General features: G+C 44.5%; 1 protein-coding gene across 9 annotated transcripts in view; it reads left to right on the top strand.

Annotated features, from left to right (window-relative positions):
- Nucleotides 1-26155, top strand: part of ATXN1 (ataxin 1) — a 396258-nt gene that overhangs the window by 228543 nt on the left and 141560 nt on the right. For all 9 annotated transcript variants that reach the window (XM_088024129.1, XM_028107406.2, XM_028107400.2 and 6 more), the window contains one exon: nt 11993-12119. The gene's annotated coding sequence lies outside the window, so the exon portion shown is untranslated. The remainder of the gene's footprint in view (nt 1-11992; nt 12120-26155) is intronic.

Genomic DNA, 26155 nt, shown 5'->3' with positions numbered 1-26155 from the left:
CGCAGCGAGATCCCACTTCATACTCATTAGGACGGCCATAATGAAAAATAAAAAGGGGATAACGAATGTTGGCAAAGAGGGGTGATCAGAGACTTCATACATTTCCAGAAAATGGTGCAGCCACCGTGGAAAACCAGTTTGGCGGTTCCTTAAAATGTAAAAACATGGAATGACCATATGACCCAGCAATCCCCCCGGTGTACACCCAAGAGAACTGAAAACAGGCATTCAAACAAAAATAGGTAGAAGAATGTTCAAAGTAGCATTCTTCCTAAAATAGCCACAAGGTGGAAATAACCCAAATGTCCATCACCTGATAGAGAAACAAGATGTGGTCTATACATACAACCGAGTATTATGTAGCCAGGAAGGGAATGAAGTACTGGATGAGACCTGAAAACATGATGCTAAGTGAAAGAAGGCTGCCACGAAAGGCCACATATTATATGAGTCCATTTATGTGCAACATCCAGAATAGGCAGATTCATAGAACAGAAAATGATTAGTGGTTGCCAGGAACAGAGAGGAGGGTGGGAATGGAGAATGAGTATGGAGTTTCTTTTTGAGATGATGAAAATCTTCTGGAATGAGATAGTGGTAAAAACCACTGGGCTGTACACTTCAAAAATGATTAAAATGGTGAGTTTTATGTTGTGTGAATTTTACTTCAATTACAAAATCTCTCTCTGACCCTGTCTGTTCGCCCATCTCTAATCCTGCTCGAGTGGTCGTAAACCAGTCACTTAGCCATTGCTAGAGGTCTTGTTCCATCCTTTATCCTCGTAATTCGCCTCTGATCCTACACTTCTTTCTCTCCAGTGTCATACTTCTGCAGCATCATCGACACTGGTCTCCTCTTCCCTACCCAGACTTCCATCCATCACCCCTCCTCAGGCTTTGGTCCCCAGCAGAGCCAGTAGGAGGAACATGGCAGACCATCTGCAGATTCCATACCTGACCTGGAAAGCTCTGCGTTTGCCCAAACAGAAGCTCAAGCGCCTCTTGAATACCTGCGGGGCCTTCCAGGTTTTGAAATCAGAAACCGGGTTTCCAGTGTGGCCCTGTCACATAGACGGACTCCTCCGTCACTGCATCACCAAGGACTGTTCACTCTTGAGAACAGGTGGAGGAACTCTCCCAGTATTTCCGGCAGACACAGGTGATTCCTGCAGATTCACAATGAAAGTCACACGTACAGAAATGTAAATGTGTGTGGAATGGGATGCTGTTACTCACAGAGCTTAAGTGCTTTTAATTCTGGGTAATAGGTAGTCAGCTCAGATAGCTTTAGAGATTGATCTCGGAGCCTACGGAGTGGTCCACATGTGGAAGGAAACTGTATTTGTCATTCTCCTAATTTTTTTTTCTTCCTCTCTTTTTCTGCTGGGGGCAGCAGCATTGGGAATCTTTTGTTTTGTTTTGTTTTGTTTTTGTTTTTTTGTAGATCAGTGTTATTATGATTATGATTATCTGAAAGACCTGTATAGGAGGAATGCTGCAATCTGAATTAAAAATAGCATTTTATGCCCGCCCACACACAGCACTTGAGTGCTCTGAATGCCTTTTATAAATGCAGACTTTCTGCCTGGCTAGATAAAAGAAGCTGTCACTTCATTTCCATAACGAAGTCATTCCCGGGAGAATTCCATTGTTTTAGCAATAGAATTTTTGTAAAAGGGCTCTTATTTTGCCTGGAAAAAGGTAACAAAAATGAACTTTTGAGAGCTTATTCGACAAAACAATTAAGGAGCAAGAGATTTTCTCCTCTTTTGATATGCTGGGAGTTAAGTGTGAGAATCCCCTGAGCCATGATATGAGGATAAACCCCTAAATCCGGAGGCTGAAGGAGGAGGGGAGAAAACCCCTTATTCTTTCTATTCTGATAGAAATGGGGAGGGGGGCAATGCTGTTCCCTGAGAATGTGTGTTCTCGGGCCATCTGACAAACAGATGTTGCTATGTCTATGGAGTTTTTTAATATTTATTTTTAAAGAGATGTAGGAAACTTTTAGAATGCTCATTATGTCAAGAAACTCCTTGGGATTTTTGATGAAACACCCTCATCAGGTATTTTGATGGAGTTTCAGGACTGAAGGCAAATTGTGGCTGCATCTTGCCCCAGGGGTCCTTTACTCAGAAAATAATATTTGGTATTTCCCTTTGTTTGGGCTTTAAACATTGTAGCAAGTGAAATAGGAGGTGTCTCTTTAGACAGTGTTACTTGTAAGGGGCTCAAGGAGGCATGCGCAAGCTCTGGCACCCCCTCCCCCATGCTCCCCCCACCACCACGCCGTGGATCATCTTTGCTCCAAATACGGTATCAAATCTTCACTTCCAGATTCATAGAAAAAGAGTAATTGTATTTCTTGGTAGTTCCTCGGCACCAGTTAACCCACATCAAAGTATACCTGCCTTTGGTGTTTCAACAGGTAATCCCCAGACTTCATGCCAAGTGGCATTTCTGTTACTCGGTGTTTACAGCTGAGACCATTGAAATCTAGGGTTTTAAGCTCGAATAGTTTTATTAAGCCTCCTCCAAAAGGAGAGGAGTTTACAATAGCCCCTTTGTCCTGCAACACTTTTGTTCTCATTGCATCAGAAAGTTGTAATAGTTAAACAAGGAGGCAACTACCTGGAATGGTATGAAAAGAGAGATTAAAATACAGGGTCACTAGGGGCACCTGGGTGGCTCAGTTGGTTGAGCGTCTGACCCTTGGTTTCGGTTCAGGTCATGATCTCAGGGTCGTGAGATAAAGCCCCGTGTTGGGCTCCGTGCTCAGTGTGGAGTCTGCTTGAGATTCTCTCTCCCTCTCCTTCTGCCCCTCCTGCTCATGCTTTCTCACTGTCTCTCAAATAAATAAATAAAAATTTTTAAAGAATACATAGGGTCATTATATTTGTTGGCTTTATTAATTCAATAAAGCAGACAAAAAGGAAGACAAATGAGATTTGCTTAATACAATTACAGAAAGTCCTCTTATCCGAACATTATGCAAAAGTTGGGTAGTTGTGCCGATCTTGAGTTTGGAAAAGTAATTCTGGTTTAAAAAAATCTCTGAATAGCCTTTTTCATGTAATCATACTCCAGCTTACTTCCAAAGCATGAGGTGAGGTCCTGGTTGCAGCTGTGTTTCTATGTAGTAGTATTTCATTAAATGAAAAGGAAGTTGTGGCTTTGATAGGATGCTTCCAGAGTTCTGTTTTGAATACCTTTGGTGAATTCTATTACTCGTTATCTGTTCAAAAGTAGGGAGGTCGGGGGTGGTGGTGGTATGTGGATTCTGTCTTGTCATTTTACTTTGACCCATCGTTTGGTATTTTGTGAAGTCAGACCAAATGAAATGAAGATGCTATCGTAGAACTCCTAATATTATGTCAAAAGAGAACGAGGGGGAAATATTTACATTTCTTTCTTAGAACGTTTACTAATATGTGTTCTAAATTTTGGTCTGATTTACTAAATTTTGTCCTAGAGCCAGAAGAGCAGAAATTGAAAGCCGAAGTCAGAGCACTCCTCCCAAAGTCTCCAGATGGACCCTCACTGCTCCTGATTTGTAACTGCTTTTGTGAATGATCAACCCATGAAGTGCAGGCCCCTCCCCACCTTCCCCATTTTTACCAAGCCCTTCTGCAACACCCACACTAAACACTGGCCTTCTCAAGCAGCATGAATACAACTCCTTCAGGGAGAAGGTGTGTGATGACTCACCGCAGCGTGAAAGGGACTCGTAACCCGGAGAATGTGGAGCCTCAGTGTGCTGTCTGGGCTTCTTGAGCAAGATTCCTTTGTGTGCTGGGCCAAGTGCCTTCTGATGGGCTCCGGCAACCCCTCGTGAGCAAAGTCTTAAATAAGGCCAGGAAGAAATTGTCAGTAAGGAGCACGTGCCATCTTGGTTTTTAAAATTATGCTTTCCTAGAGATATCATTCTACGTCTATTCAGTGCAGATGAGGTATTTCTCATATGTATTTTCATTTTATTCTTGCCATGCCGACATACTTTTCTCTGGATGCATAATTATATCTCTTAGCAAACTTTGCTTTATGCTGGTAAGGAGGTGTAACCTGCACGTAGACACCTGCCGAGTCTATATATGTGTGGATAAAGGCTTACCTTTGTGTGATAAGCTCTGCTAAATAGTAGGAGAGAAACAGTGGCGTGAATCAACATGAATTATAATTTTTTTTAAGTTTCATCAGAGGATTTTTTCCCAGCATATGTATTTCTCTGATGATGTGTTCTTTAGACACATACTAATTTTAGTTTTTATTACCTAAACACAAACCAGTCAATATCAGGAGAAAATATCCCAAATGCATTTCAAAGCATAATCCAAGGATTACCAGTCTAGAAGAAGATTTTATAATGGATAAATCACACAAATCATCAAATGTTGATTGAATAGGGATCCCATGATGTGACGAATAAACCCTATTCTTCAGAATACCTTAGGTTTGGGCTTCTTCCCACCCTTCACCTTCCTCCAGCTCTTCTTAAAATCTGACTGCACACCCATCTTCTCAGGAAAGTTCTGCATTGACATTCGTTGCCTTTTGGGGACAGAGGAGCTTTTGGCCCTCTGTGACTGACATTTATGCCCTTTTGTGAGCAGAGTGGAGACAGAGGCTCTGGACCCTGCTGGGCTGAGCGTGCTCATCCAGACCAAGTCGTTTCTGAACTCTGCGATTTCCAGCAGCCCTGGTTGCTTCTCTTTCTTCCTCAGAACAAAAATACAAAGAGTCAGCTTTGGTCCTGAGTTGGAAAAGGAGGCTCTTGCAGAACATTTCATTGATTGAGCAGTTTCCATAGAGGCTTATGTAATGATTTTTCTCCCAAGTCACTAGAAAGGGAGCTCTCCTATATGGTAACCACAGAGTAAAGAGACTTGAGGACATGTCAGAGTGAAAGTAAAATACCACATTCGCAGTCAGTTCACCAACAAGTATTTTTCAAGTGTTTACCATTTATAAAAGCGCTACAAGAAGGCAAATATACACCCTGACTTCAGAGAGCTTACTGCAGTCTGCATGGGGAAATGGTGCCTGTCTTAGCATATGGAACAAAATTACTAGTATCCTAAGGAAAAGGAATAGAAAACTAGCAGAGTTCACATTTAAATAAGTTATGTCAGTGTGGTCTCTGTCTCTCGGAACATCTTACTGTGCTGTACTCACCTTCCTTCTTGAGATGATGTGAGATGATAGAACGCCTCCCGGCTGGGGCGAAGTGACGTGAATGACGTCGGCCTCAGGCTACTGTTGACCTTCTGACCTTACATCAGAAGGAGGGTCCTGGGCTTCTGGACCTTGATTGCCCTCAGGTGGCTGAAGTTGCAGACGTGGGATAGCAGATGGTTGAGAAGGTTGTGAGATAGCAGGATGGCAGAAAGTGTGATGGGAAAATAGGATTTGAGCGGGCCTTGGGAGGCGCGGCTTGGATTTGGACCTGTGGCGTGGAAATGGGAGCTCTCAGAGGTGAAGGAGCAGCGCCTTCTGGCCGGAACAACGTAGGTCAGGGGGAAAAGGAGCTGGGGCCAAACTGAAGGTCTCCCCCCTCAGACTGTGGACGAGTTCCACCAGCCGTAGGAACCTGTGACGGTACAGCGTGGAGAAGTTGTATTATCTAGTCTACTTTTGGAAGTCCGATCCAAGAGGGATGACTCAGAGGGTGCGCAGGGAGGAGACGGAAGGCGAGAAGACCAGTGAGCAGGCTGCTGGTGGAGGAACAGGGTCTGAGCCAGCATGGCTTTGTGGGCTTGGCGTGCAGGCCCCATGAGACTCGACAACCAAGGGGCTCAGGGAGGAAGAGAAGAACACATTCTTGCCATTAGCAAGAATCAGAGCTAGAAGAGGAGGACTGGTTTGGGGGCAAAAATGGGAAGTTTTGAAACAGACGTGATTTCTTGAGATTGCATATTTATCCAGCATCTTGAAAGGGGGAGATGCCAGGGCCCAGGATACAGATTGATTGATTGATTGATTGATTGATTGATTTTAAGATTTTATTTATTTATTTGAGAGAGAGAGAATGAGAGACAGAGAGCACGAGAGGGAAGAGGGTCAGAGGGAGAAGCAGACTCCCCGCCGAGCAGGGAGCCCGATGTGGGACTCGATCCCGGGACTCCGGGACCATGACCTGAGCCAAAGGCAGTCGCTTAACCGACTGAGCCACCCAGGCGCCCTAGGATACGGACTTAAAAACTCTATGCAATAAAAGGAAATCAGCAAAGAAAGAGAAGGGGACTGAGCGTGTACCCTTGGGGAACACATACCCTGCGGTTAGAAGGAATAAGAAGGGACATAAGCCAAGAAGGAGGAGCAACAGAGTGATGGGAGGAACAACAGATTAGAACCATCCGGGAGGAATCAAGAGTCCTAGGATATTTTAGTTGCAAGAGGCAAATAAAACTCAAGGTGATTTAAGCCAACAAAACAAAACAAAACACCCAAACGTACTGTATCTCATATGTATTTGTTTTCTATTGCTACATAACAAATTACCATGCTTAGTGGTTTCAAACCTCACCCCCATTGTCTTGGTTTCTGCAGCTACCATGGCTTACCTGGCTGCCCAAATCAAGGTGGACTGTGTTTTCACGGGGGGCCTGCCATCCTCTTTCAAGCTCATGTGGTGATTGGCAGAACTTACTTCCTTGTGGCTGTAGGCCTGAGGCCCCCATTCCAGGGCTGTCAGCTCGTGCCTCTCCAGTACCTTGTCATGTGGTGCTACCCCCCCCACCCCAAATATGTCCTCTCATTTTGAATCTCATTCTTGAAAGAGCCTGTCCCTTGGAAGGGCTCACCTGATTAGGTCAGGCCCACCAAGGGTAACCTTTCTACGTTAAGGTCCATTGATTTGGGACCTTACTTTTAGCTGCAAAATCCCCTCACAGTGGCAGCCGCTGAATTAGTGCTTGATTCAATAACTAGGAGAAGGTGTGTGTGCACTAGGACATAGGGCAATCTAAGGGGCCACTGTGGATTTTTGTCTCTCACAACATAACTAAAAAATCCAGGGATAAATCTCACTTTTGGCATGGCTGGGTCCAAGACCCCTCACCGTCATCAGGACTCAGACTTCCATCTTTCAGCTTTGCTCCCCGTTAGAGAGCCTCATTCTCAAATGGGCTTTCCTCACAAGGGAGTAAAAACAGCTCTTAACGAGACCACATTTTCGTGCTCCAGCCCATCCGAGAGAGGCCTCCGATTGGCTTTGGTTATGTGCCTGTCCCTAAAACCAGTCATCGTAGTGAGAGGGATACGTATTCTAATCTTCCAGAACTAGGTCATGTGCCTGTCTTTGCACCCAAGGCGTGAGGTCATCCCAGCCTGGTAACAAAAGAATGGGGGAGAGGTCCCTCCAGAAAGATACAGTTCAGGCAGAAATGCTAGTCCACTAAATAAAAGTAAAAGGAAATTGAAGGAACTATTGAGGAGCCATAACCAAATAGTAGAAGAGAAGTCAGGTAGGGAAAGGCCACTGGTTTTAGGAGGCAGGTTAAGCTGTGTCTGGTACAATACCAGCAATGAATTTATACCACACTCACACGTTCATTAGTGAACAGGAGAGAAGCCACAGCTATTTGGGAACATAACAGAGCCTGGGGAAGGTCTCCTAGGGATAGCAGTGGCTGAGCGTGTTTCTGCCGAGAAGTTTCTAGCAGAGAAAAAGACTGATGGAGAGATGAAGGGCGGAATTGACCCTGAGAGGACCTAGAGCCGGTAGGGGGAGAGCAGACAAGAGCCCAACGCTAAAGCAATAAAAATTTCCCCCAGAGTATAAGGTATGTGGCCATTTGCCACCCCTCTAGACCAGACAGGTGTTACTCTTTCCAATGTAGCCATCTTAGAGTGACTAACTATACCCAAAAGATTCTTAGCCTCTGTCTGGCCAGGTCATTGACCGAAAGGCTTACCTTTAGAGCAGGCTTACCTTTAGTGGTTCTCAAAGTGTGGTCCTTGGACCAGCAGCACCAGCAATCCCTGGGAACTTGTTAGAAATGCAGGTTCTCTGGCCCCACCACAGGTCTAATGAATGAGAAATTGGGGGGAGGGGGAGGGAGGCATCTGTGACCTCCAGGTGTTTCATAAGACCTCCAGGTTTTTTTAAGGTTTTATTTATTTGTTCATTTATTTATTTGAGAGAGAGAGCACAAGCAGCGGGGGTGGGGGGCAGAGGCAGAGGGAGAAGCAGGCTCCTTGCCGAGCAGGGAGCCCAACGCAGGGCTTGATCCCAGGACCCTGAGATCATGACCTGAGCCAAAGGCAGGTGCTTAGCCGACTGAGCCACCCAGGCGCCCCGACTTCCGGATTTTTCTGATAATGGTTCAGGTTCAAGAGCCCCTGCCTCAGAGCATCCACATCTCCCCTCCACACACCGCCAGGGTTTCCTTATAACAGTGGCTTGGGAAAGCTTTGAGAATCAAGGATATATATGGCAATTGTTGAAAAGCCACTAATGACTCCAAATGTAATGGGTTGGAAGAACAAAAGAGAGAAGGCAAAGTTGTAACTTAGTTTTTCTCCCATTCATGGAGGGCTTTCATGTGGATGATAGTCATCAAAGGAGCTACAGGATCCCTGAGGACGGAGACAGGTGGGAAGGGCTTAGATGACAGCTACAGAATAGTCATTCCTTTGAGTAAGAGTTAAGTTGTAGAACAGGTTTTGGATATGGATCATTTAATTTAAATGCAGGCTCTCCTACTAGACACTTTGAGGGGGCTACAAAAGAAAGGCACGGCAAGGTTTCTTTCATCAAGGAGCTTATAAACTTTTTGAACCTTCAAGACTTAAGTAAATCCAGTGGAGTATAGAAAGGCAGTATAATGGAGTGCTGAATTGAAAAGGACCTCGAGGCAAAATGTGTGGTCGAGACTGTAAGGGCTGTGGGCATTCAGGGGAAGAAATTGGCATTGTGTCATTTTCTTCTCCGGACCAGAGGGTGAAACTGTCAGCCTGGTATCATTTCCCAAGTCTGATGGCGGGGGTAGTGGCCGCTTGGATTCAAGAAGACCTTTTTCCTGCTCTCTCTTTTCTTTCCCAGTTTGCTAAAGTTTGTCAAAACCGCGATGTCAAAGCGAGGAGTTGTGTTTCGAGACTTTGAACTTGAAGTATTATTAATGTCTTTGGTTATATGAGAAACCCGTAGGGGAAATTACATTTTGCCCTGGATGTCTTTAGATGGGACAAGACTCAAGTAGAAGTTTGGCGTATTTGTTTCAAACACACTTTTTCAGACTTACTTCATTCACGGGGAGGACATGAGTGAACCTGTCTGAAGATGCCTTCATTTTGCAGGATGAAGAAAGCGAATTAGCTGATGTTCCTTAGCGGAAGGATTATGTTGTACCAGATCAGGGATGATAGGGAACAAGAAAACACTTCAGATGAACGCAACATTTCCATTGCTTTTTATTGCTTTGCACCATGCTGCTTGCCTGGGTCAATAAACAGGTAACCAAAGCAAGACCCAAATGAGAAGGCGCCCAGGACAGGGACATAAAGGCTGTTTGGAGTCCAAGAGAAAAATAATAAAAACATCTTAATAGTAGAGAGGAAGCCAGCAAATTTGGAACCTACTGCAAGGCACTAGGAAGATCTTTTTTTTTTTTTTTTTTTTTTTGCAGAAGTTTACATGTAATGTGATCTGTTTTTAGCCCTTGGGGGGGGTGGGGGAGGGTTTTCTTAACTCCACCTGTGGCTCGCAGGTGTTAACAGAGAGCTTCCTTTTCTTTAACTGTGATGACCCGGTGACCCGAGAGACGGGGTGACCTGAGATGCATTAGGAAACCAGGGGCTTCCTTTTCTGTCATATCAAGTATAATACCTGCATCGAACCGTGTTCCTCTAGGAGAAATTACTAGTGTTTGTTGTTCTGATGTTCTGGCAATTGGGAAGAAGAATCCTCTCTTATTTCAAGGTATTGAGAACAGCTCTGTGTCCCATTTCTTGATGAAGGAGACCCAGTTGAAGTGGCCGGGAAAAAAAAAGAAGATAAAATACCAGAAACTAGTTGTACACATCCAGTCAGATCACATCATGCAGAGGCTGTGTTCTCTACCTGCCGAACTTCTCTCACATGGTCATTTTGTAAGAAAAGCCTTCTGAAGCCCCTCCTTGGGAGTTGCTGTCCTCCCAATAGGATCAGAAATCACAATGTTTCTTTTTCCTTCCTAATGCCTATCCGATTTGCAAATTTCACACATGGACTACAAATGGTATACACTGATTCGGTCTTGTCTCCTCCTCTTGATGCAGTGAGCTCCTTAAAGGCCTGGTCCTTGGCTGTTTTGTTCACCATTATGAACATAGAACCTGGTGAATATAGGAAGCACCAAGTAAAAATTTGGTGAATGAATGAATGAATGAATACGAAAGCACTTTATACAGCTGAAACTAATATAATGTTGTCTATCAATTATACCTCAATAAAAAAAAGGAAGAAAGTACTTTGTAAGCTGTATTCCCTGTAAAAGCCCTGGTTAACTCGATTTGTAGCAGATTCTTCCTTTCTTCCTTCGGTCCTAATTTTCTTCTCTCCATTCTCATTTTCTTCTCTCCATTTTTCAGTTATTTTGAGGTATACTTGTCAGTGTCTTACCAATTCCAAATTGAAGATTTGCTATTATTCATTCTTGCGGTTTTTTTGGAGATCAGGACATTTTTCCCTCGAATACAGGGTTACACCCACGGTACTAGTCCCGAGCCCCCCACCTTTGTTGGGCATGTGCTTTGCGGCTTTGAAAGGGAACTTGTGGATGATTCGTTTGGGAAGCAAACAGGGCGCTAGCGTAGTACATATTCTGCGTTTCTTGCTCTCCCCAAAGCCTGTCACATAAGTTCCCATACCCCAAGCATGCTCCTCAAGAATACACGAGTCGAAATAACTTGATCATGTTGGCCCAGGCAGAGCTGTTCCTGGCTCTGTCTTCAAGGAGGGAAAAAAAAAATCAAGAAATCCAGGTGTGGAAAATATTAAGGATCAGGATATGAATAGGGCTTTTCTTTAAAAGCAACAAACAAACAAAAAATCCTCCAGTCCTCTCCAGCAGGGCCTCGGTGTGCCACTTCTGTGTGTATGGAAGTGTTATCCTTGGTGGGCAGGAACGGCAGACAGCCAAGTGGAAAATTTCACAGCCCTGCAAACCTCCAGTGCACTAAACACTGTCACCCAGCCATCGGAGGGAACTGTATGGCAGGGACCAAAGAACGATGTGCCTGCACAGGCCTCTGTCACCCACCTTCCACACCCCACCCCCCTTTGCTTCCCGCTCTGATCCAGGTCTTTACTTTCTTTCTCTGTGAGCTTCCAGAAGGCTCTCTTTCCAGTCCCGGGCTTCCCCGGACCCCTCAGTGCAAGGGAAGTTTCAGCAATGCAGCCCATGCGGACTTTTTTTTTTTTTTTTTGCACATTTGGGTGCCCCAGGGAGAGTGGACTGTTGGTGGCTAGCCAAAGCTGGCTTTTAAATTCTGGCTCAGAGCTCAGTAACAGGCTTATGACCACTAATAATACTTGGCGTTTACATAGTGCCTTTCTTCTCGGGAACTGTGAGTACTTTGCAGGAGTGATCTTATTATTGATCTTCCCAACAACCCAGTGAGGTATGAAAATGGCAAGAGGTGATCGTCCTAGCTCCTTCCCTTTTGCAGAGAGTAAAAATCAGGTGGCGTGTTATGAGACCGTGTTGCAAGTTGACATCTCAGCTGGGATTACATCAGGAGTCCCCCAGAATTGGCTTCGACTTTATGGGTGTGTGGGGAGGAGGGGGAAGGGTGGGGAGGGACAGAGGGGGGGAAGCTGACCAGGAGTCGCCGTGTCTCCTGGGGCAGGAGCAAAATTATTACTTTTTTTTTTTTTTTTTTTAAGGAAAGCATGCTGGAAAATGGTCTTTGGCGAGTTATCAAATCCGCGAGACTTCATTTGTTGAGATAACAGAGTGATTGGATGAGGCATTTACCTTTTCCTTTTTCTTCTCTCCTACTCCCGCGCTAGGGATTTCTCACTCCTCTGGAAGGAAGAAAGAACACGCCTGAGCCCAGGAGCGCTCCAGCTTCTTGTGGGAAGTCTCCATGGTGAAGGCTAAGCCAGGGCTACCTGCGAACAGCGCGCAGTGAATGTCGTAAGTTAACGAGCAGCATCTGCGGCGGCTTGCCTTGCAAGGATTTGTGAATCATGGCATGTCACCAAGCCAGGGCGATGAAGGGGCATTCGCATGAGTTCTAAGTGATCATCCAATTAATTTCTTTTTTTAGAGGAGAGATTCTGTTTTTATCTGCCGTGAACTTGCCTTTGTGGGGCACTGCTCATTATCTACTTCTGGTATAAAAGAGTGGAAGACAGTGATTCTTTTCACTGTTAGAACGCTTGTCTCCTGGGACAGTGACACAGTATCCAGTATAGAGCAGACTCTTTCAACTGGGCTGTCAAAAGTTCATTTAGGTTTTGGGGGGTAGTGGGTAAAGTTCTCCGGGGCAAAGGATTAGCAATGAGAATTGGCACCCAGCAAATATTTTTATTTATGTGAAGTTTTTTGTTGTTGTGGTGGTTGGTTGGTTTGTTCTTGGAATGAATTTTTTTTTTCCTGGCTTTCAAAAATCTGAGGTATGCAAATATAATCAGTTGTTTTGGGTGCTTGTCTTATTCAGAATTGGAGGACTTACTGGTTTTTATCAGGTTGCAAGGTCAAGGCTTTGGGATTAGTAAAGTATCAGCTGCAGGTTGCTTTTCATGAGGAACTTTATTATCAAGTAGTTGAAGAGGTAGAGCACACTCTGGGTTGTCAGGAGCTTATCTGCCACAGAATTTAGGAATCTGACCAACTCTGTTGCTTCCTGGAGATTTTAACCTCATTGCTAGATTGTGTCCAACAAAAAAAAGTTTATGAGGTTTTGATCAGGAAAAAGTACAGCTGCAGGAAACCCAGGATGGGCCATGAGTGTATTGTCTTCAAGTTTTAGAAAATTAAGAACCAACTTTGACTAGGACTTGGGGTATGTGTGTGCATGTGTGTGTGTGTGTGTGTGTCTGTGTGTGTGTGTATAAATGCATACATTTACATATTTAATATATAGCATATATTTGTGCATATATTATATATACACAAGTACATATATTTGTGTGTATATAAATATGTATTATATATATTTTTATATGTTATATAAAATTTTAAACAATAAGTTCTTAACTTCTTAACAATTCAGTCAGGAAACTTCTCCAGGGATTTTTTAACTTATATTTTTTTCAGTTGCACAAATAATTTTGAAAGAGCAAGGTGCATCAATATGAGGGCATATATCAGGGAGAACAAGCATTAATGCTGAAAAGAAAAATTTCCACTGAGTATTTTTTAATGTGGTGGTTTTCTAAAAATTTGTATTAAAATAAGCATCTTTGTCCATATTTCCTCAGGGTTAAATAGTCATATTTAAATAAGCTTGTTAAATTTAAACTCTCCCGGTGCCTCATAGTAAATGGTGGGAAACACTGGTGTTTTAATGTGTTTCCACTTTGTGCATATGATCCTGTTGGTTCCAGTGGAAATGTGCATACAGCAACTGGAATCAGCAGGCCTGAATTCTATTCCTGGTCCTACGGTTGAGGTCAAGAAATCTGCAACTTTGACAAGTCATTAATCCCCATCAAGGATTATTTTGTTAAGTCTGTATGTTACTTTTTATTTTGTAAATCTGTATGCACAACAAATAACCTGTGAATTGATCAGTTACCATCTTGGTTTGAGGTCCCCATAAGGGGGACGGTATTAAGTAAGGCACTTTAATACTTACTAAAAAAAAAAAAATATCTCTTGTTGTAAAAGGTTCTGTCACTGTTAAGGAATAATTTGGGTCCTAGAGTAGCAGTATATTTTACTAGAAATTATTTTCCCAATCAGGTGGCTGTTAGAATACACTTCTGGTGATTTCTCTTTTTCTGGTGATGTTTTTTAAAGCATTTTTATCCTAGGAAACAAGTGTCTTACGGAAAAGTGCTTTAGGTTTCAGGTTACATCTAAATGAATAATACAGATACTGTAATCACAATAGCTTTTGTTTCAAATCTGGTATTTTTTTTTAAACCATTGCTTTGAAATGCTCATGTGATGCCCTGTCAAACCCCAAACATTAAATGAGGTTTTCAAAGAAGTTCTGAAGTGTAAACTTTAAGATGCCACATGGCCCACTAAAGTAATTTTTTAAAATCCTTCTGTAAATGGAGTGTGTTGAGAGAAAGGAAGAAAACACAAAATTCTAGTGAACTTCTTCAGTGCTGAGGACTTCCTCTTGCAAATTGCATTTGCTTGGTGGTGGGGTTGGGGAGGGTCCCGATTTTCTCAGCAAGCTGTGAAATTTGTAATCTTAGTCATTAGTAATCTTTTGGGATCTTGGTGCATTTTTACATTGCGTTCATACCTTGGTGTCCTCGGTGCCCCGAAGCCTGTGCCACAATGATAGGGAAAGCAGGAGATCTTCAAAGAACATGTGCTTGCAAATGGGGTAGGAATGTGGACATATAAATATCTGAGTAACCATCCTAGCAGCCATAGGAATGAGCGGCTTCTGTCCTCAGCATTCCTCACAGACTGCACCCCAAACTTACTGCCTCTGCGGGACCCCTCCGCTGGTCCCTGTTAGCTACCTCCCAGATCTGCCACCATCATTCTAGCAGATGAGGTGAAAGGGATGGTCATGAAATTTTACCTACGAGTCAGGAGACCTGGGTGTTGCATATGATGTTGCACTTAATCTTGGAATCCGGGAACCCCTAAAGCTCCGTGGATGCGATTTATGAGGAGTAACATGAGAACGTTGAGTTAAGTGACCTCTGGTAGTTCTCCTTGCTCGGTGTGTCACATTGCAGAATGTGCCAGCTTGGATGAGACAGGTTGGACCTTCATTTTAGCCTGTTTGTCTAATAAAAGTCAATGATTTGGCACAACTTCAATTGCTTTTAAAATATTGAGTGCAGTCTTATGCTTGTATATATGTTATGTCTATCACCGTTGTGATACGCACCCTCCCGGATAGCATGGCAACTCAAAGGTGTTCATTTGAGTGCTTTCTAAGAATATAGTTTTAGTCATTTAAATTTAGGGTCCACCCATTGGTCTTTTTGAAAATTAAATATGAGCCACTTTTGAAATTAAGTTTTTAAAAACTGTCTACCTCCACATTCAAATATTGCTTAGCATAGGGGCGCCTGGGTGGCTCAGTCAGTTAAGCATCTAACTCTTGATTTCAGCTCAGGTTATGATCTCAGGGTCGTGAGATTGAGCCCCGCATCGGGCTTTGCGTTGGGCATGGAACCTGCTTAAGATTCTCTCTCTCCCTCTCCCCCTTCTCTCTAAATATATGCATGGTGGCAATGATCTCTATTTCTTTCTTAAGCTTCTCAGCCTCCTTAAGTAGGACTTCTCAGGTTACCTTTTCAAAGCAGCCTCTCCTGACTTATATAAAATAGCACCCACCCCATTCCTCTGTGCCTGCTAGCATACTTCATTTTCCTTTTAAGCATCTTACATATTATATATTTATTTGTTAATCGTCCATCCCCTCAACTAGACTGTAAGCCTCATGAAAGCAGGCATTTTATTATTATTATTATTATTATTATTATTATTATTATTATTACCAGCTGAATCCAACCTAAAATACTGTTTGGCCCATAATGGGCACTCAGCAAATAGTTGTTGAGTGAATGTCCAAGGAGAATGTTAGTGTATGTCTGGACTTCTCATGTGCGGTGGGCCAACCAAAAGGAAGATAAACACGGTTCTGATGAGACCTGCTATTTTTTTTTTTTTTTTGAGACCTGCTTGAATCCGTTCGTAGTGTGATCAGATAGGGGATGGTGTGGAGAGACCCATCTAGTTTCTTTTACTTAGAAGTTGATACTAAATATCTACAACGTGTATAAGTAAATGTGGGAAAGGAAACAATTTGTTTTAAAAAATGTTTTATAGAACTATCAATAGAGTATGGGGATTTTCTGATACTTTTTAAAAAAAATCCTGCCCCGTGTGTATTTCCTCTCCTGTTCCATTTGAGTGGTTTGCTTTATCAGTCATTTCTCAGTAGCCAACTCTAGTATTCTGTGAACAGAGGTGGCTTGGTCTCTCCCCATCACATCATTTTGTCACCCCTGAGAGCGGGAGCCAGGCTTGAGGTGTGCTAGCTCCCCAGGAAGAAACTCATCATTTACTGAATAGCGTCATTTATCCTGTCTTTACTTCCGGATGATGAACAATTTGGAACAAAGAAATGGTATGCCGACACAAATTAAGCCCATCCAATGTCTCCCGTGGGGTGAGGGAGGGCGTTCACAAAGGCTTTCTTTCCTTTCCTTTTTTTTTTTTTTTTTAAGATTTTATTTGTTTATTTGTCAGAGAGAGAGAGAGAGAGAGAGCACAAGCAGGGGGAGTGGCAGGCAGAGGGAGAGGGAGAAGCAGATTCCCCGTCGAGCAGGGAGCCCGATGCGGGGCTCGATCCCAGGACCCTGTGATCATGACCTGAGCTGAAGGCAGACGCTTAACCAACTGAGCCACCAAGGCGCCCCTCACAAAGGCTTTCTTAAGGTGGCATCATCCTGCGTTGCTTTTGAGGATGGCAAGAATAAAGGTTTCTTGGATTTTGTGTGTTCATGGACCCCCCCTTTTCAGAGGAACTGCTCTGAGTGCAGGAGTTACATTTTTCCTAGGAAGAAACTGGAAGACCAGAATACACACCTCTGTGCCTATTTATACAGCATTATGCTGTCTTTATAAGCTTCGAAAAATGGCAGCTGAATTTCTAGTCCCCAGAGTCAGAGAATTGCACACACACACTCTGATAAGAGTGATTTGGGAATTTCCTGCGTGTCTGGCAATTTGTACCTTTTAGATTTGCCATCTGTGGCACCACATTCTTTAGCACTATAGCAAAAAATAAAAATAAAAAAAAACAGAGAAAACTGAAGTAGATAAGGGGTCAGGAGAGAAGGGGAGATTTTGCTGTTAGAATAACGAGGAACTGGCCTCGCTGTTTTCAGTCCTCACTCCTGAAGGCCCTGTAACTCGACCTGAGTGTCCTCGAGGCTCTGGGCAGGGCAGTCACTTGTGTGGCCTTGGGTCTTTTCGGGTTTTCGCCTTCACCCTTTTCTCTGCCCTTCTCAGACTTCCTGCCAGCACGTCTCCCTAATTCCTGGCCCTGGCCTCTCTGGCGGGGCCTCCGCAGGAGCTGCTCCTTCTGAGAGCTGATGTCAGAGCTCCTTCCTGAGTCCTTGGCAAGGTCTAGCCCATCCCAGGCACACCCTTTCCCCTCGGCATCACCTTCTCCCAGCGCCAGGCCTTCTCTCCTCTCCTCTCAGGCACCTCGGAGAGGGGAGGGAGAACTGCAGAACCCCCAGAAGTTGTGGGAGAACCCTACAATATTCGTGTTCTGTGGGGGAAAGGGAGTACCCGCAGCCTGGTGAGACTGCTCTGAGTTGTGCCAAGGTCAAAGGGTGTGTGTGTTCTCTTGAAGATTAGAATTCACCCAATAAACAATATTTACGAAAAGACTGTTTTGTGTGCCAAGGTGTGCTAAAGTCTGTTAGGGATACAGGGATGCATGATCGGTATTTGCTGCCCTTGCGGGGGAGGAGGGTATGCGCTCGGGGTGTGAGTCAGGTGCTCCGGAAGGGGTGGTGGGTCAGAGTGCTCAGAGCCGGGTGCTCAGGGAAGGCTTCAAGCTCCACTGCACAGCAGAATCAGGCCTTGAAGTCAACGTAGATCTGAGCCCCATGTATGTGTGTGCTTTGAGAAGGCAAGGGAGGGAGGGCAGATAAAAGCAGTCCCTTACTTACCTGCTCCTGAGTCTGGGCAAACGAGACCTCTCTGTCAGAACCTTCTTTCCATCAGAGATGTTGGGGTAGGACAGCTGATGAAGACCTAGGATGGGGATTTGTGGCATCAGAGAACCATTCTCCTTTAGGATCATTTTATATATTTATTTGCAAAACCTGAAGCCTGAACTTGGGGTCACTTAAGGAAAGGATGCCATTCAACCCAAGTAGGTATAGTGTTTTCAACTTGAACTTGGATACAGAAACCACACCCCAAATTAAAAAAGTATTTCTCGAAGGGGTGTATCTTTCAAGTGTCCACTGTTGAAGAATCCGTGTGCACCAAAGAAGGAATGACTTGCTCATGTGCCTCCCCAGCACCTGGAAGTTCTTTCAGATAGAGATCAAGTAAGTCCCACACTTTTGGGCGTCTCAGAGGCTGGTTGGATCCCTCATCTTTGTTAAGATATTACTGATGTTTGTGATTTCTCACACATTGTCTCATCCCATAGTATTTGAACTCTTTTCATGATTCCTCTCAAAGAGTGTTGTTTCTCTTTTGCTTTCAGACAGAAAAGTAAGGCACGAATAGGAGTGAAGTGGCATTGTTTTGTCTGAAAGCCCGAACAAAATCCATTGGTTCTTTCTTACCGGCAAATAAATTGTTCCTTGGGACTAATGTCAAAAAAAGACAAACAGAAAGATAACCTCATTCTTTTAATTCCCCCACATTTTTCACTTTGGTAAAATAACCATTTTTTTTAAATACCAGAAAGTCATTTAACCACTCCCCCAACGTACATTCATATGAAATTTCCAGTGGTAGGTATACAATGAATTATGCTAGGTGGAATCTTAGATTGAAAGAATTAATTCATCTTCTGTACATCCTGAGCATTAGGTTAACTTTTTGCAAGGGCTTAAAAAAGTATGTTTGCATGGTTCAGAAAAACTAACTCTCAACAAGTGCAAAATGCTTTTTAGGTGACATAGTAAAATTAGCTGTTTGAAACCTACATTGGACGAAGTCAGTTTTTCAGTCTTTTTTTTTTTTTTCTATTTGTGCTTATGTTCTGAAATGCCTGAAGTAGAGTTCTCGCCCCGCCCCATGAAAATATTAATGGGATACGAATGGCGACCTTTGAGAATCTTTCATTTCTAGAGTTCAGGCAAGTTCTTGCCACCATGCTCTTTGGACTCTGAGCCATCTTCTTCCACCTAGAAATTCCACTTCTGTCCCTGTACCTTCATCACTCACATCTTGTCCCCATCTGCCTTCCGGCCTGGGGTATCTGACACTGGGATGGGACTCGGCCACCGTGCCGGCAGAATTTCCCTGCTGAGGAGACCCTTGCACGAGTTACTATACGGGGCTCTTTCAAACCGCACACAGCCATCCTCACGGGCTTCGGGACACACAACTCTGAGCATCTAGAAAGACAAACATGCTTGCTGGGATTGTTTCCTAAAAGTTCCATGAGGTTGCTCTTCATTTCATTTCTCGTTTTTCTTCTCAAGCCTTTGTAGCTTGCATGGAACTGAGAAATTATAATTTCTCCAGGGCTAACATCCAAGACTTTAATAGGCCGTCTTAATGCGCTGGGCTCCTACGAGTTGCTACCCGTTAGAAGCATTGTAAAATTCACTCCACAGAACAAAGAGGACCGCCACAAAGATCGTTCCCTTCCTCTACTGTGGCAAGCCCTCGTTTTCCAGTTTTCTTTGCCTTTTCTTCTTTGTTCTCCAAGGAGTAGGGGGCATGTTATTGTTCGGAAAGGGGACAGCTCTGGCCTATACAAACAGATTTTTTTTTCCCCTTCCCTTTGGCAGCCTGAGTGGTTCTGCCTGTTTTCTGGCTCTCATGCTTCTGCTTGTGAACAAGCTCCCTCCCCCCACCTGCAGGACACTAAGAAATTAAAGATACAAATGTCAGTTGGTTATTGCACGTATCTGCCCCTCCCACAAGTTCATAATAGAGGCATTGGGCCTTTATCTGAAGTGAGTGTCTTGCCCCTACTCTGTCACCACCACATCGAGCACAAGTGTAGATTAAAGGATAGTATGTCTAGGTGAGAGCTATCCACTGGGTAATGTTAGTCTGTCACTCGTTGTAGCAGAACAGATGAGCTGCCAATGGGTATCTTGTTGCTGTCATCGGAGTTTGCAGTCTAGGTTCCCAGCATTGCTGACGATCTATTTCTGTGCCCCAGCAGGGAGGCCAGTTGTCCTAGCAACCTGCTGGCTGGCACTTCCCTAAAGGCGAGCAAGGGAGTGGCAGTGGAAGGCGGTGGCCTCCAGAGGGTCAGGAGGGAGTTGGCAGTCACCTTGCTCCTAGAAGATTTTCCATTTCCTTCATCTGGGCAGGCCTGCAGGAAGGGATGTCAGTATCGTGGGAGTGTGGCTTACTCAGGATTGTGGACCACATGGTCGTTCTGGGACAGATAGCATCCCGTGGCGAAGAACACACCGAGGAGTGGATAGTCCAGGCAGGATATTAGTCCACCTCAGAACATTAGATGGTATCAGGTTTTCTTGTGAATTGGGTTCATGTTCTGGTTGTTTATCAGCACTGGAATTCTGAGTTGGGGAGACCCAGGTAGCCGTTTGGGAGGAATCGGGTCAGGAGAGGGAGCATGGAGGGAAACACCACTGCAGTGGACCTTGGCTCCTTTTCCTGCTGAGGGCTCTGGCCCGAGAGCAGTCCAGTGTAACTAGAGCTTCCGTGCTGGGCTCCAGTAATTGATCCACATACCCAGCTTTGAAAAGGAACACGACTCACCTTGTCTTCTTCTTGTTAATTATGCTCATCTTCCCTTTATGTCAGATGGAATTGGCACCCAATTGTTCCCCGCCCTTTTCTGATGTGGGTCCAAAAGAACGTAGAAATCCTGACTATTACATCTTAAAGTCCCTAACCTAGTTGGCCTTGCCCAGATTAAGTCTAAAATTGGGCCATCAACTGACATTGGATGTCTTGGGGACTTCATTGCCCAGCCACTTCATGGTGGAGGTCCCTAGCCAAGGACTTGGGCTGATGTTTTCTCCTAGGAGTGCTTTGGTCTGGGTTAGCCCGGAGATGTCAGGACATTTTTCACGAAGAAAGAACTAAAGGCGGGGTCTACTTGCAAACCCTGTTTGAGAGATGTGACGGAACCTTTGCCGCATACTTTTATACTCAACAAATACTCACTCCCTCTTCCATACCTGGAATAAGGATAGACTGGAATTAAGAGACATGATTTTTGGACCAAAACAAAGCGCCTAGATCGCTATTGATACTTTCAGAGAGTGCTATGATTCCAAGATGTTTCTTAACAAATAAAACAAAGCAGTTCTGTTTGACAATGTCTGCGGTGTGCCCAACAGGTCACTATTTTAAGTTGTTGAAATGGTTTAAATGGTAGAAGACGCTGTGTGTTCCTAGAAAAATAAATACCTATGACGTACATGCGTTGTGAAATTGTAGAGAAGTAGAGTTTGTTTGTTTTTTTTCCCAAGATCGTTATGTAACTCTTCATCCAATATTTAATGGTAAATAGTCATCATTCCTCATGGTACACAGGCAGTGAAGACAGTTCTCTCATATTGATATGAATAATGAATACAACTAATGTGAATTATGGTGAAGTTGGAAGATTAAAATCCTTCTCTAAGTTTGATGATTGCTTTTTTTAAAAGAAATTGGGTAAACAGATGATACCCAATTAGGCCTCATCAACTTCATGCTTCATATTTTTCTTTTTTTTAAGATTTGATTTATTTATTTGAGAGAGAGAGAGCATGCACGCATGCATGAGAGGAAGGAACAGCAGAGCGAGAGGGAGAAGCAGGCTCCCCACTGAGCAGCGAGCCCAACGTGGGGCTCCATCCCAGGACCCCGAGATCATGACCTGAGCAGAAGGCAGACGTTTAACCGACTGGGCCACTCCGGCGTCCCTGTATTTTTCCTTTCACGACGAATCTAGACACACAGTAATCGGAAGAACACGTAGAATAGGGAGAACCTGTTCTCCCTCTCTCGTGAAATGTGTTGTCAGTCACAGCGGTAGGCGGGAATGCAAATAATAATAACTAAGGAAAAGCTGGAGATGCCTTGGGCTGGATCCAGGAGTAGGAACATCAGGCTAAGGACAAACATCCAGGTTCTCCCCCCATTCCTGCCCTGCAGAGACCATGGGCAAGCTACTTTCTTCCTCTGTGCCTCTCTTTCCTTGTCTTCCAAAGGAGATAGTTATTGTGCCCACTTAACAGCATTAGATTTAAAAATATTAGTCCAAGTAAGAGGCTTTGGGGAATCGTACCTGGGTTTTTGACCTTCCACTCATTAGCTGTGTGTCCTTGGGGAAATTGCTCCACCTCTCTGAGACTTATTCCCCTTTTCTGTAAAATAGGGTTCATCATACCTACCCTGCAAATTGTTGAGACAATGAGACAATGTGTGTTAAGTTTTAGCCCAGTGATTGTGCCCTAGTAACTGCCAGCTCTAATGCTGTTAGGATGATAAGCTTCACAAAACACAATTTATTGTGATGTGTTGCTGAAATGAACAGGTGAACGACTGCAGCTTGCTCGTCTCTTCGTTGTAGAGAGGTTTCCTCTGTAGTACGAATTGTCATCAACTGCCAATGTCATTGCCTCGGCAGTGAAATCAGTTATGTACTGTTAGAACCTTATGTTTCTTTGACATATATAGTAATTATGATGGTGAACATGACAACATTTGTCAGAATTATCCCTGTGCATGTATGCTGAGGGCCCTTGGAATTTTAGGTGATTTTTTTAGTATTAGTCAAACTGAAAGCACAGTAAGTTTGGAAGATATGATAGTCTTGTCTATAAAAAGAGTAGGGAGATTCCCAAAGGCTATTGATATGAGTGGAACTCTAAAGAAGAAAAACATTAAAATGTATTTTGATGTAGTTACCATGTCTAGGTGGTGATAGGTAAAAATTACCTAGTCTAGTTCTTTTAAATTAAGGATAGAAAAAGCCAGAAGAGAGATGGACACGTTCCTGTATCTTCTTTCAGCAAATATGTACTGAGTGTGCACTCTAAGGAAGGCATCCACAAGGGCTGAAGGAGCCTTCAGTCACTGGGAGAGAGGAGAAAGTGGGCAGCCCCTTTCCACTGTTGCTAATGCTCTGTCAGTAGTACCCACAGGATGCTATGGATACAAACCAGTGTGGCATCTTCTGGCTTCAGGGAAGCCTTCAGCCTCAAACTTGAAGGATGGGCAGGTGTTAAGCAGGAAACAAAACGAGTGTATCAGTTTGCATCTACTGTGTAACAAACCACCCCCTCATTTAGTGGCTTCAGACAACAAATATGAATTATTTCTTGTGATGCTGCATGTCCACTGGGCTATTCTAATGCGACCCACTTGGCTGGGACTAGTTGGACCACCATGGCCTCACTCCTAGGTCTAGCGGTTGGTTGGAAGGCTGGTGGGAGAGGAGAGCTTCAGCTGGGGTGACTGGTGCCTGTTCCACGTGGTCTCTCATCCTCCAGGATGCCGGTGTGAGCTGCTTCATATTGCAGCCTCAGGGTTCCCAAGGGCAGCAAGAGGGGACAGACTCCAGCATACAAGTGCCTTTCAGCTTGGCTAATTTCCCTTTAGCCAAAGCGAGCTACTTAATAAGCCCAGATTCAAGGGACAGGGGGAAACACCAGCGTGGGTTGCATCACGGACATCGTGTGCCAAGCTCAGAGGTAAGAGAGAACCTGGCTTGCCGACACCACAAGTAATCCAGAGTGGCTAACGGAGAACAGGTAAGGAGTGTCAGGGTCGGGCGCCGGACCGTCCAGTGTCTTTTCAGTAGCCCCACTGAGGAGCTGGGAGTCGATCTTAAAAGACAGAAGAGTCATTGAAAGATTTTCAGCAGGATGTTGACATAATCAATAAGATATCTGAAAACCTGGGCAGATGGCAAGAGCCTGAAAGCATGTGTTGGCCCAGACAATTCAGGGACATTTCCAAAAAGCTGTCCCAGGGGTACCTCGGCATAGGCAGAAATACTATAGCTGAGAGGTGGTTCCAAGTTGACAGGTGCTTTCTAAACAGGGCGCCCTGACAAAGGGTGGAGTCCTCCAGGGGATGTCGGGGAACACAGAGGAGGAGCAGGTCGGGAGAACTAGGCAGCATAGGAAGTCTGCGCGAGAACGCAGCACACTTTGAGGGAGTCAGATCTTGCTGGCTTCTTGACATCCCTCGTGGGCGGGATCCTGCCAGACCCCTGTGTACGGGGACTTCCCAATCCCAGGCAGTGGGCTGACAGTCAGTCTCTGAAAGTGCCTTGTGCTGGTGGGGGATATCACAGCGTCCCCCCAGCCCCCAGCTGAAGACTCTTTTCTTCCCAACGCATTTCCCCGTGACCTCAAAACTGACAGTGTGTTCCAAGGGCCCTTGGGCTCTCTCAAAAAATCCTCCTGTGCCCTCAGATGGGACCAGGGCTCACCCATTAATTTCAAGAACTGACCTTTTAACTGTGCTCTACTACTAAAATAGAAATGACTGTTTCATTTCACTAATTCAAGTGACCGAGAGTGAGAATCTGTGGTTTAGGTCGATACGTTTGGGGGCCAGTTTGTTGTCACTGAAGCTGCCCGATATCGGGGTTGGGGGGGGGCGGCAGGGTACTTTTCAGAGCCTCGGGTTGTAACTCAAATGCTGAAAGTAATTATCTTTTGGAGATAAAAAGTGGGGGAGGGGACACCTACATGTGCATTAAGCAGATAATAATTTGCCATGTTTTCTTTCTAAATTTTCAGTAAAAAAACAAAAGAGACAGACAGACAGACAGAAATGCATAGATGGCGTGGTGCGGGCTGCCGGGGATGGTCTCTGATTTCTGCTGTCTTTGGATGGACAGCATCCCTAACCCAAGTATTGAGAATACTTGGAAGTCAAGGGGATAGCGGAAGACAAGAAGGAAAACTAAAAACCCAGACCAGAATCCTGTGAGGGCCGGCGGACAGCTTTTGTGGCTGAGTCCCACACTTGCTCCATTTAAAGAGTTCCAGCAGCCTTTTCTAAATCAACGTCCAGTGAGGATCCTTGGCCACATGAGCCCTTCGTTTTGCGCTCACCCATAGGAGTGTTCTGTTAGCTTTGCTTCACTCGGGGGTATTGCTCGGCACATCCGGGGCTGGTGGCTTAGCTCCTGGGCAGGCCAGATGTTCTTGTCCGGCTCTGCTACTTGAATGGGATGCATTTTAGAGGACAGGAAAGCGTTTGAGAAACCCCAGTGCTGGGTCAAAGGCAAAAGGTATTTTATTTTATTTTATTTTTCCTGCTGAGAAACAGCAAGCCATTTAGGTATTTGTATCAGAGAGTCTTAGTCAAACAATTATGTGGAGGACTGATGAAAGAATGTGCAGTAGGAGACCTCATCATTTAAAGTGCCCAAATCTGGCGAGCTTCATAATCATGTGACCCAGAAATGAAAACATGGCATGTTTTGGAATTCCTGATTCTGCCTATTTGCTTTAATAGCAGATCATTGCATAAACACTGACTCATTGCATTTGATACTAAAAGGAAGATAGGGTTTGCTGTGCTCGGTCTGGTCTGGCTTCTCGCAGAGTCTAGAGTGAGTGCCAGTGAACGGAGCGGGACAGGTGACCAAAGAAACATCCAGCTCCCAGGCGTTTGCTGTACTGACCCGTGATCTTCTCCGAGGCTTTGCAGGCAATATTGATCGGGATAATGTGTTTCTCTGTATAAATACATATTCAGTCTGTCCTTGAGTATAGAGAGCATAGAGGAGGAAAATAGAACTTTCTTATTTTTGCAAGTGGGGTGAAGATGCAGGTGTGAGCATGCTGCCTCCTGTGTATTACATCACTAGGTTTTGTCAGCTTATTTTCTTACCCACCTGGGCTTTCTATGGTACTTGAAGCGATATGACCATGCTCATCCACAGAGGACAGGAGGATACAAGTAAGGTCAACAGTCTGATCAAAACCACATCCTGTTATTTACTTTTTTTAAGAAACGGTAGTAATACAGCAAAGTCGGAACGAGTGGAACCTTTTTCAAGGATGCACTGGATTGCTCCTTTGATTAATATCCAGAGGTAGTCATTATAATCTCAAGTCTGACCGATGGCGTGCAGATGGATGAAGTAATTGGAGTTCAGTATTTGGACTATCTTCTAAAGAGGGGCAGGCTGTCTCGATTCAGAATATTCTTCTCTCCCACCTTACTTATATGGCCGCTCTCCTGATGAGTAGGGTCTGTCCATCTCTCCCTCCCTCTCGTTCTCTCTCTCTCTCTCTCACACGCGCGCGTGCACACACACACACACACACACACACGTGCCCCCCTGGCAGGCCCTCCAAGGCAGCCCAGAGGGTTGG

Source organism: Eumetopias jubatus, unplaced genomic scaffold (assembly GCF_037043125.1).
Source record: "Eumetopias jubatus isolate StellerSeaLion01/CBP00866 unplaced genomic scaffold, mEumJub1_p1.0 scaffold_6, whole genome shotgun sequence".
NCBI lineage: Eukaryota > Metazoa > Chordata > Mammalia > Carnivora > Otariidae > Eumetopias > Eumetopias jubatus.
This window is presented reverse-complemented; position numbering and strand designations above follow the sequence as displayed.